The sequence below is a fragment of the Scyliorhinus torazame genome, chromosome 2, assembly GCF_047496885.1.
Source record: "Scyliorhinus torazame isolate Kashiwa2021f chromosome 2, sScyTor2.1, whole genome shotgun sequence".
Taxonomy (NCBI): domain Eukaryota; kingdom Metazoa; phylum Chordata; class Chondrichthyes; order Carcharhiniformes; family Scyliorhinidae; genus Scyliorhinus; species Scyliorhinus torazame.
In genome coordinates, this window is record NC_092708.1 from 260,754,796 (window position 1) to 260,766,935 (window position 12,140).

Sequence of the window (12,140 nt, forward strand, 5' to 3'; positions counted from 1 at the left end):
CAGGGGCAATTTAGTGTGGCCAATCCACCTAGCCTGCACATCTTTGGGTTGTGGGTTGTGCCATTCAGCAGGCTCCTACCCCTACGTGCATCACAGAACTTCAGTCTTTTCTGGGTTTGGTGAACTAATATGAAAAGTTCATCCCCAGCCTTTCAACTATGTTGGCCCCCCCCGCATCTCCTTTTGGAACAAAAAACAGAAGTGGGCGTGGAACCGACAGCAGGAAGAAGCTTTCCGGCAAGTAAAGAAGCAGCTGACTTATTCTGGCTTGCGCACACATTATGATCCTGCCAAACCCTCATTGTCATGTGTGACGCATCTCTGTACAATATTGGTGCTGTTTTGTCACACTGGATGGAAGGTGGCAGTAAGAGGCCCATCACTTTAGCCTCCTGGATATCGGCTGTGGCTGAGCGGAATTTTGTACACATTGAGAAAAAGGGTCTGGCAGTTGTCTTCACCGAGAAGAAATTCCATCAATATGTGTACGATCAACCTTTCACGATCATCATGGACCACAAGCCGCTGCTCGGTCTTTTTAAGGAGGAAAGGTGATCCCTCCCATTGCCTCCATCAGGATCCAACGTTGAGCCCTTCTGCTGGCTGCCTATGAGCACTCATTTGAGCATCGACCTGGAACCGATTGCAAATGTAGATGCATTGTGCCGACTTCCCTTGCCAATGAGTCCTCCTTCTTTTCCCAGGATAGACGAGATAATGGCCACGCTCAACTTTATGAATTAGTTGCCTGTAACTGCATCCCTGATCCGTGAGTGGACTCAGATAGATCCTTTCGTTTTGAAAGGCTGCATTGGCGGTTTTCAGGTGAGTTGCGGGCATTCTCGACGAAGATGTCCGAGTTTAGAAGTGGAGGAAGGCATCCTGCTGTGAGGTATGTGCATCATCATTTCAGAAAAGGGCCAAAACCTGATTTTGGGGGACCTGCATTACGGACACCCTGGGCTGTCCAAATATTTGCATGTAGCTATGTTTGGTGGCCCGGCCTGGATGCTGACATCGAGAGAGTAGCCCAGGAGTGTGGCATATGCCAGGAACAATCTTGAGAATGGCCAAGCGACTGTGGGCACAATTGCGGGCCAATTTTGCCGGCCCGTTTCAAGGCTTGATGTTAATTCTCCTGATCGACGTCCACTCTGTGGTTAGAGGTCCATAAAATGCCAGTAACAACCTCCAGAGCGACCTCAAAAAGCTGCATTTGCATTGCTGCCTACGGCGCTGAGGACCCGGGTTCGAATCCCGGCCCTGGGTCACTGTCCCCGTGTCTGCGTGGGTTTCACCCCCCCACAACCCAAAGATGTGCAGGGTAGGTGGATTGGCCACACTAAATTGCCCCTTAATTGGAAAAAAAATAATTGGGTACTCTAAATTTATATTAATAAAAAAGCTGCATTTGTCTTTGAGTAGACACGGCATCCCAGAGTGTTAGTTACTGACAATGGAACATCCTTTGCAAGTGAGGAGTTCTCGGGATTCTTGAAAGCTAACGGGGTGCAACACACCTGTACAGCCTCATATTACCCAGCTTCAAATGGCTTGGCGGAAAGGGCGATACAGACATTCAAATGTGGACTGAAAAAAACAGTCTTCAGGGTCCATAGACACAAAGCTGGCCAGGTTTCTGTTCTGCTCCGCATGCCACGTCCGGGGTGGCTCCGGCTGAATTGCTGATGGGCCGGGGTCTTTGGACCCGTCACAGTATGGTTTTCCCTGATATAGTTGGGAAACTGTGCCACAGCCAGGAGCTACAAGGGCGTTGTCCCATTCCTCAATGACAACTAGGCCCTGACTGGCTTGCAGGTGGCGCCAGTAGATCTCCAAACAATTGGCCGCTAGACAAGCCAGTATCTGTTTTTAAAATCTTTTTATTAGCATTTTTGAAATTATATACATTGCTATTCGTTTTAATTTATTATACAGTCACAAAGGTTCCTTCTTAGGTTTCTCTATTTACAGCCTGTTGCTGTCTGGCTGGCTCAGCCTACAATCCTCCCTATCCCCCCCCCCCCCACTAGCACCTCTCTCCTTGACCACCCCCCTCCCTTTCCCCCTTTTCCATTGCTGTTTCCCATTTTTTCCTTGCTGGGTTTTGCTACCTCACCTCCCCCCCACCCCGGTCCTCCTGCGCTTTCCTCTTTCTATCTTATCCTGGCTATTTTCACCTGGACAAGCCAGTATCTTATCAAGTACATGTACAAAGGGGCAGCACAGCGGCACAGTGGTTAGCACTGCTGCCTCACGGCGCTGAGGACCCAGGTTCGACCCAGGTCATTTCCGTGTGGAGATTGCACATTCTTTCCAGTGTCTATGTAGGTCTCACCCCCTCAACCCAAAACAATGTGCAGCATAGGTGAATTGGCCACCCTAAATTGCCCCTTGATTGGAAAAAAAATAATTGGGTACTCTAAATTTATTTTTTTAAAGTACAGGTGTAAGGTCACACCTTGACCACATTTTGTCCAGATGGCCAAATCTTCGTAAACTTCCTCAAGGGAGGAAAGTTCTTCTCAAGGCAAATCTGATGCCTGAAGAGGCCAGAGCATTCCCCCAAGGGGCCCTGACGCGACATGTGAGAGGTTCATGATGCAGATTCAGATATGGAAACATAGGCATCGGAGCAAACAGTGCAGCAGCCTCAGTCAGTGCATCCGCCACGGCGTTCATGTCGGAAACGATGTTCATGTCACTGCCCGATCGAGTACCATGAGTCACAGGAGCATCGCCGGATGCAAAGAGGATCTGTCGCCCTCCTACTCCGCCGTCTTCGGAGGAATCTTCGGACTTTGTGGGGGAGGGATGTTCTAACCCACACGAGACCTATGGGGTTGGAGCGATCAACCTCTCCCTGAGTCGCGCCGAATACGAGCTCCCCTGCTAAAGAGGCGAATCATCCATCGATAAGTTCTGCATAAAGTCGGCCAGGTCTGGTACTGACAGTTCAGACTTGATTGTGATCTGGTGTATATTGTAAATAATAGTGTGTTAATAAATCAAGTTTCTTAAATTTACTCGGTCTGGACTCGTTTGTGGTCTACAAAAGTTTTAATTATTCTCCATCCTTGTTTTTAAATCCATCCATGGCCGTACACCTCCCTTTCTTTGTCACACAACCCTCCGAGGTATCTGTGCTCCTCTCGTTCTGGACTCTTGTGCATCCCCAAATCATAATCGCTCCACCATTGGTGGATGTTCCTTCTGCTACCTTTGGCCCCGAGCTTCGACCTGGCCTAATATCTCCTGCATGTGATTTGGTGTTGTGTTTTGTTTCACAATGCTCCTGTGAAGTGCATTGGGACATTTTATTACATAAAAAGTGCAATACACATGTAAGTTGCTGTCATTGTTGCAGACACTGTCTGGCTTTTCTCAGAGCTGGCTCAGTACCAGAGGAGGAAGTGACTACAACACCCAGAGTGCCTAGCCCGTTGCTGGGGCTGTTGCTAGGGACTGGTTGTTAAGTTCTGGTTGCCAGTGAAACAGAGAGAGGTTTCCAGTCAAACCCAACAGGCCTTGGGCAGCGAAGAAAGTACTTGTCGCTTCGAGAGAAGGTCTCGGAAACCAACAATTTATACTGCCTAAGGAAACACAAAGGTAAAAATGTTCATTATTTATGTATATCGCCCATTTCTTTTTATGCACTTTCTCAGTCATGGAGCCAACTGTTAACCTGTGATTTGGTGCGCGATCCAATTATTTAAAATAGCGTAACCTCGGAAGGTCGCTCGGTCCGAAACTGCTGGCTCTCCGGCTTCACAGAATTTGATACTGGGGCTGTTTGATTTTGTCCGAAAAAAAACCCCCCAAGGACGAGGTTCCACAAACAGTAATGATCAGGTTTGCTTTTTGCTGGTGGCTAGGGAATAAATATTGACCAGGACGCTGGGCGAACGGCCCAGCTGTTTTTAAGATAATGCCAGAGAATCTTTTATATTCACTTGAGAGGTAATACAAGGCCTTGTTCTAACATCTAGTCCGAAAGACGGCACCTCGACTGGGGAGTCAGCCGAAATTACGTGTTCCAGTCACAGAACCCACAGCATTCTTGTCTCTGCAGCAAGAAGACGATCTGCCCACTGAACTGCAGTTGACATCTCCCGCCAAAGGCTGTTGAGAGGCTCTGTTCAACCTGATTGCACGCCCACCAGCTCTCTCATCATCCTCGACTCCAAGGCTCTTCTTTTCATTATGAGTCTAAACGGCGAGTATCCACTTGCTGTTCAATCATGGAGGGAATTACAGTTGAGTCCTCAAATGTTCTTTCCTCGTTGTTCACACACAGGCTGGGGGAAAAAAACAGCAAGGACTTGCCTATTTAGTTCAGACTTTGAATTTGGATGGCATGTATTGTCATAGAATCATAGAATTTACAGTGCAGAAGGAGGCCATTCGGCCCATCGAGTCTGGCCCTTGGAAAGACTTAAGCCCACGCCTCAACCCTTTCCCACCAAACCTTTTGGACACCAAGGGGCAATTTAGCATGGCCAATCCACCTAACCTGCACATCTTTGGACTGTGGGAGGAAACCGGAGCACCCGGAGGAAACCCACGCAGACATGGGGAGAACGTGTAAACTCCACACAGTCACCTGAGGCTGGAATTGAACTTGGGACCCTGGAGCTGTGAGGCAGCAGTGTTAATCACTGTGCCACCGTGCCGCCAAAAGTTTTTGAAAGTCAAAAACGTTCTCCACTTGTCCATCCCTAATTTGCCTGAAAAGGTGACGGTGAACCTCTGCAGTCCTTGCAGTGAAGTTATTGCATTTGGTGTGGCGGGGAAGAAATTTCCCACGCAAAGTAAATATCAGGAAATCCAACTTCATGGAGTACTGCTAGACAGTGTACTTACCTTATAAGGGAATTTGATGAGTGATGTAATTCAACCCAGCGGCAGAAGAGGTTCTGGTCTTTAATAAGGAGTTGTCCTAAAGAGGGAGTGAGAGACTGAGACCTGAGGTCCAGGGGCCTTAATTAGGTAAGCAAATAAGTGATCGGTTGGTGTGATGAATGTAAGAAATTGTCATATTTTCTACTTAACTTTTTTTTGCAGTAATGTTATTAAAACCTGGGTTAAGATGCATATAGACAGTATGACTGCTAGAGCAGTGATTAAGGTGTAAAACTGGGGAAATCTATGATTTGCAGGTGAAGTGTTTTGCTAATAGATCTTGAGAACCATTCATTTGTTTATAGATAGCTAGCTAATGGAATATTGTTTAGGATTGAAGGACCCCTAGGATGTAGATAATTTATGAGGGGTATTGTGTTTGGTCTTGGCTAAACAAGTCAAGGAACATCTTATAAGAAGAGACAAAATAATGCTTTATGCTTTGGGTACAGATGATGTAGTTAATGCGAGCAACCAGGTCTGTATGAAGAGTCAGTAGGTCCTGAACTCTAGTCTGAACAGAGGTGTTTCACTTTGGTGCTGAAAGGTTCTCGCTCCAAAGATTCTGCACAGAGGAAAGCAAGTAAAACCCTGGCTGTTAACTTTATCTGTGAGTGGTATTTAATATATATTAATTTGCTTATTTGAAATATACTGGCAGGTTTAGGAAGTAAATTAACGTTTCTTCTTTTACTTAAGAACTGCTGTTGACTGTAAAGCTATTTCCTTGTTGCGGTTAATTCTGTGATTAAATTAAAGGTTGTTTTAACATAAAAGATACCTACCTATTGGTCAGTGCTATCACTTCTGTGGTGCAGTAACATTTCCTCACAGTTTTACAAATTGAAAACAGTTGGGTTCTCGTTCAGGGTCCTAACACTTTAAGAAAAATATTTTTATTAGAGTTTTTCCCCTTTACACAAGAAAATAAACAAATCTGTACAATCAAATACAATTTACAAAAGCCCAACATTTGAAATGGTCTCCAAAACCGAAAACCCCTTACCCTTTTTTTATTATATATCATGTGTTCTTTATTGGTGTTTCATTATCATACAAAGTAGGGTCGTGCAGTGACACATATATTGCATAGTGGCTGATTTAGCACAGTGGGCTTGTAATGCAGAACAAGGCCAGCAGTGCGGGTTCAATTCCCGTACCGGCCTCCCCGAATAGGCTCCAGAATGTGGCGACCAGGGGCTTTTCAAAGTAACTTCATTGAAGCCTACTTGTGACAATAAGCGATTATTTTTATTATTATTGCTATTCAGTTGCCCATACTTACAAACTTTCGATTGGGGGGGCGGGGGAGCGGAGTCCGACAGGTCGGCCAGCCAGTCTGCAGCTTTGGATGGTGCTGCTGATCACCAGCTGAGCAGGATTCCTCAGTGGGCAATTAGGGAGGCAAAGGCTAGAGCGTAGGACCCCCTCACCATAAAGAGTTCTGGCTAGTCTGATACACCGAAGTCTGCCACTTTTGGGCACAGCTCCACCCTCACCCCCACAACCTTGGACATTGCCGTGAAGAAGGCTATCCAGAACTCGACAAGTCTGGGGCATGTCCAGAACATGTAGGTGTAGTTGGCCAGGCCTTCCTGGCACCATTCACATTTGTCCTCCACCTCCAAGAAGAATCTGCTCATTCGGGTTCTAGTTATGTGTGCTCTGTGTATCACTTAGCCTTGCGTGTGTGGAGGTGGAGTTGCCTCTGTTCAGTGCTTCACTCCAGAGATCCCACCCTATTTCAATCGCTAGCTCTTCCTCCTATTTTTCTCTTGTCCTGTCCAGTGGGGAGCGTGCCTTTCCCAACAGTTGCCCATACAGGTCCCCACAATTCTTCCCCCACCCCGCCGAATTGCCCGCGACCAACAGTTTTTCTAATAGTAATTGTGTGCATGTCTTTGTTTCCCAACGGAGGATGTTTCCCCCTGGTCAGTTCCCGGTCAGTTGTAGCCTCTTCATCAATTCTTCTAGCGTTGTCAGTCTGTTGTCTGTATTGAAGACACTAACTGTCAGTGCCCCCCATCCTGTCTCCAACTTTTAATGGTGGCGTCCATTTTGGTTGGCATGACCCTGCGATAGTTGCAGATGGGAGCCATAGTGGACATTTCGGTTAGACCAAAGTGTTGTTGTCTTAGTTTAAAACATTTTTTTAGAGTACCTAATTCATTTTTTCCAATTAAGGGGCAATTTAGCATGTTCAATTCACCTACCTTGCACATCTTTGGGTTGTGGGGACGAAACCCACGCAAACATGGGGAGAATGTGCAAACTCCACACGGACAGTGACCCAGAGCTGGGATCGAACCTGGGACCTCGGCACCATGAGACTACAGTGCTACCACTGCGCCACTGTGCTGCCCCTAGTGTTGTCTTAGTTGGTTCCACATCTGGAGCGTGACTATTAACATTCGGCTTGGAGAGTGCTTGACTAGTGGGGATGAGAGCAATGCTGTGACCAGGGCGCGGAGGGACATCCTTGTGCAGGAACTCTCCATTTTTACCCATTCTGTTTCTAGTTCCTTTATCCATCCCCTCGCTCTTTCCGCTGTGGCTGCCCAGTGGTAATATTTCATGTTTGGAGGGGTCAGGCTTCTCGTTCTTTGCAATATTTTTGGGGGGATCCTTGGATTCTTCCCTCCCCCATTCACACAAACGTCATGATAATTTTATTTACTGTGTTAAAGTGTCCTTGAGGTTGAAGGTCGGTATGGATCTGAACAGGAAGAGGAACCTGGGCAGTACGTTCATCTTGATTGTCTGCACCCTCGCCACCAGGGGGAGTGGGAGTGTGTCTCACCTCTGGAGATCCATTTTCACTTCCTCCATCAGACTTGCCAGATTCCTTTTGTGGATCCGTGTCCAGCCTTGGGCAATTTAGATCCCCATGTAGTGGAATTTCTTTCAGGCATGTTTAAATGGCTGTCCCTCCAGCTCTGCCCTCTCCCTTGCAGGTTCACTGGGAAGATTTTGCTTTTGCTCAGGTTGAGTTTGTAGCCAGAAAAGGCTTTAACCCTTTCAGGAGCGTCATGATCCCCTCCATGCTGCTTTGGGGGTCTGCAATGTAGAGCAGCTGGTCACCCGCATAGAGTGAGACTCTGTTCTCTCTGGATCCCCTTCCAGTTTTTCGCCGCTCTGAGTGCGATCACTAGTGGCTCGATTGCCAGGGCGAATAGTAGTGGGGACAGCGGGCATCTTGCCTTGTGCCTCTGTGCAGCTGGAAGTACTTAAGAGCTGATGGTGTTTTTAAAAAAAAGCTTTATTACAAACTTATATTTTTTAAAAAAAGCAACAAGTACAAACCCACTCCACAAACTCACGGTCCATAGTTTGTACAATTTTTCCTCTTTTTACACCTTCCCTCCCCCTCCACACCCCTGCGGCCAACAGTTCCTCAAACATTGTCATGAACAACCTCCACTGCGTCTCAAAGCCCTCTGCTGACCCTCTCAACTCAAACATAATAATTTTAACTGGAGAAAGTCATACAAGTCCCCCAGCCAGGCTGCCACCCCCAGGTGGTGTATCCAACCTCCAGGTAAATCCCTGCCTGCTGGCTCTGCCCAGCAGGCGGCGTATAAAAGCGTGTGCTCTCCTGAGCTGAAGCCATTCTGGTTCCAGCTACAGGAGGCACAACATCTTGTTCAATAAAGCCTCGATTGTTCCACCATTCTCGTCTCGTGGTAATTGACAGTACATCAATTTATTGAACAAGATTTTTAAACGATGGATCTCCTCATCAAGCCTGATCGCCTGCAGCTGAGCCCTCAAGCAGCCAACGCTACGTCCACCTTCGACCACTGGCTAGCCTGCTTCGAAGGCTACCTCAGAGCAACCGCTGAAGAACCCTCGGACTCGCAGAAGCTCCAAATCCTCTATTCACAGGCGAGCCCTGACATTTTTCCCCTCATCTGGGATGCGCCCACCTACTCCGAAGCGATGACGCTCGACCAGTGAATCAAGTGTTCGCCAGGCACCTCCTGGCGACAAGACAGCAACTCCCCGGGAAGTCCCTGGACGATTTCTTGCATGCCCTGCAGATCCTAGGTAGGAACTGTGACTGCCGGGCAGTTTCGGCAGTCCAGCACACTGAACTTTTAATTAGAGACGCTTACGTCACGGGCATGAAGTCTGCGTACGTCCGCCAGTAGCTATTGGAAGGGGGTGCGCTCGATCTTGTGGGGACTAGGCAGCTCGCTAATTCGTTAGAAGTGGCCTCCCATAACGTTCGGTCCTACACCCCCGACTGTGTGGCACCCTCGTGGACATCGTGGGCCCCTCCAGCTGCCGACTCCAGCTCACCGCAAGCCTGCGCCGCGCGGCAGCCAGCTGACTCTGGGGGGCCCAAGTGTTATTTTTGAGGACAAAACAAACACCCCATGCAGCGCTGCCCGGCGCGGAGCGCGACCTGCAACGGATGTGGAAAGAAAGGACACTTTGTTTCTGTTTGCCAGGCCCGGTTGGTTGCCGCTGTTTCCAGGCCCGGCATTTCTACACCCGCCACATGCGGCCCGTGTGCGCCGCCATCTTTGATGCTGCCCCCCCATGGGCGCCGCCATCTTCGGCACCATTTTGGACTGCGCCTCAGGACCTCTGCTCGTCTGACCGTTCGTCGCCTACCACAACTCCGCCACCGCTGATTAGCCCGGGACCTCCCAGCACCTTCCGCAGCTCGCCTCTATCACCCTGGATCAGTCTCGGCCCCACAACCTCGTGACCGCTACGATGATGGTGAAGCCCTGCACAGCATCTTCACTCTGTTCGGTTTCCCCACCTATATCCACAGCGATCGGGGATCCTCTTTCATGAGCGATGAGCTGCGTCAGTTCCTGCTCAGCAAGGGCATCGCCTCGAGCAGGGCGACCAGCTGCAAGCCCCGGGGAAACGGGCAGGTGGAGAGGGAGAACGGGATGGTCTGGAAGGCTGTCCTGCTGGCCCTGCGGTCTAAATACCTCCCGGTCACCCGCTGGCAGGAGGTCCTCCCCGACGCGCTCCATTCCATCCTGTCGCTCCTCTGCACCGCGACTAATGAGACCCCTCATGAACGTCTCTTTGCCTTCCCCAGGAGGTCCACCTCCGGGGTCTCGCTCCCAACATGGCTAACAGTTCCTGGACCCGTCCTCCTCCGGAAGCACGTGCGGAGCCATAAATCGGACACCTTGGTCAAAAAGTCCACTTCCTACATACAAACCCGCAGTACGCCTATGTGGCACACCCCGACGGGCGCCAAGACACAGTCTCCCTCCGGGACCTTGCACGACCCCCGATCTGACCCCCACCCCCCGGGTTGCCTCATTCACCCCTGCCCCACTCACCCTCCCTCCAGCGAACCACACCACAGCCCCCAACCCAGCAGGATCCGTCCTCCCATTGGATCCACTCAGGGGTGACGAAGAAGAGGACAACACGCTCCCGGAGTCGCAGGTGACCAGGTCGGCACCCACATCACCACCAGGACTGAGGCGATCGCGGAGGAGGGTCAAGGCCCCGGCAGACTTAATTTGTAATGTTTCCACCACCCCCGCCGGACTTTTTTTTTTAACAGGGTGTGAATGTGCTGAACACCACTAGTGGTATATTATATGTATTACAGCACTGCACGTATATTAGAGGTACGATGGTAAATCCCTGCCTGCTGGCTCCACCTAGCAGGCGGCGTATACAAGTGTGCGCTCTCCTGAGCTGAAGCCATTCTGGTTCCAGCTACAGGAGGCACAACATCTTGTTCAATAAAGCCTCGATTGTTCCACCATTCTTGTCTCATGGTAATTGATGGTACATCATCCAGCACTTCCAATACCCCAAAGATCGCCACCATTGGGTCCGGGCTGACCGCCACTCCCACAATCTTAGATAGCGTCCCAAAAAGCACTTCTCAGTACCTCCTCAGCATCCCGCAACCCCAGAACATGTGGACATGATTCGGTGGCCCCCGCTCAAACTTCACACACTCATCAGCCACCCCTTGGAAGAACACACACATCTTCGCCCGGGTCATATGTACCCTATGTGCCACCTTAAACTAGATCAAGCTCATCCTCGCGCAGGAGAGGGTCGAATTCACCCTACACAGCGCCTCGCACCACAGTCTGCAGCCTATTTTCCCCCCCCCCCCGCAACTCCTCCTCCCATTTGTTCTGGATCCTCACCACCTGCTCCCCCCCCCCCCCCCCCACTCCCCCAACCACCTGTACATACCCACAATCCTGATGTGGCAGAGGGATGGGAACCGATGCAGGAAGTCGGTGGGAAGTAATAATAATCGCTTATTGTCACAAGTAGACTTCAATGAAGTTACTGTGAAAAGCCCCTCGTCGCCACATTCCGGCACCTGTTCGCGGAGGCCGCAAACGGGAACAGAAACAAAAGGCAGTAAGGGGGAAAGTGTAAGGCCGAGAAGCCATAGTCAAAAATCAATAAGGGCCACAGTACAAGTCTAAGGTACAGCGACTGAGGAGAGCTCAGTGAATAGACCCAGTAATACTAAAAGGAATAAAACGGGAAGTAAAAACATGAATGGAAAGCGAAGCAGCAGGTTATTACATAAATATCCAAGGGGATCAAACTATTCATAAGGACAGAGTGGATGGTAAGGGAGGTGGTGTAGCTCTGTTATTTAAGGATGACATCCGGGCAGCAGTGAGGGATGACATCAGTGCTATGGAGGATAAGGTTGAATCCATTTGGGTGGAAATCAGGAATAGTAAGGTGAAAAAGTCACTGATAGGGTAGTCTATAGGCCACCAAATAGTAACATTGCAGTGGGCGAGCAATAAACAAAGAAATAACTGATGCATGTCGAAATGGTACAGCAGTTATCAGGGGGATTTTAATCTGCATGTCGATTGGTTTAACCAGGTCGGTCAAAACAGCCTTGAGGAGGAGTTTATAGCATGTCTCCGCGATAGTTTCCTAGAACAGTATGTAATGAAACCTACGAGGGAACAAGCGATCCTAGATCCGGTCCTGTGTAATCAGACAGGATTGATTAATGACCTCACAGTTAGGGATCCTCTCGGAAGGAACGATCATAATATGGTGGAATTTAAAATACAGATGGAGGGTGAAAAGGTAAAATCAAACACTAGTGTTTTGTGCTTAAACAAAGGAGATTACAATGGGATGAGAGAAGAGCTAGCTAAGGTAGATTGGGAGCAAAGACTTTGTGGTGAAACAGTTGAGCAATAGTGGAGAACCTTCCAAGCAATTTTTCACAGTGCTCAGCAAATGTTTATACC

At 49.1% G+C, this 12,140-nt stretch overlaps 1 protein-coding gene across 1 annotated transcript in view; it reads left to right on the forward strand.

Moving 5' to 3' along the window:
• The first annotated feature begins 3,458 nt into the window (after nucleotides 1-3,458).
• Nucleotides 3,459-12,140, forward strand: part of ccdc135 (coiled-coil domain containing 135) — a 303,907-nt gene continuing 295,225 nt past the window's right edge. The window contains exon 1 of the mRNA XM_072486250.1: nucleotides 3,459-3,609. The gene's annotated coding sequence lies outside the window, so the exon portion shown is untranslated. The remainder of the gene's footprint in view (nucleotides 3,610-12,140) is intronic.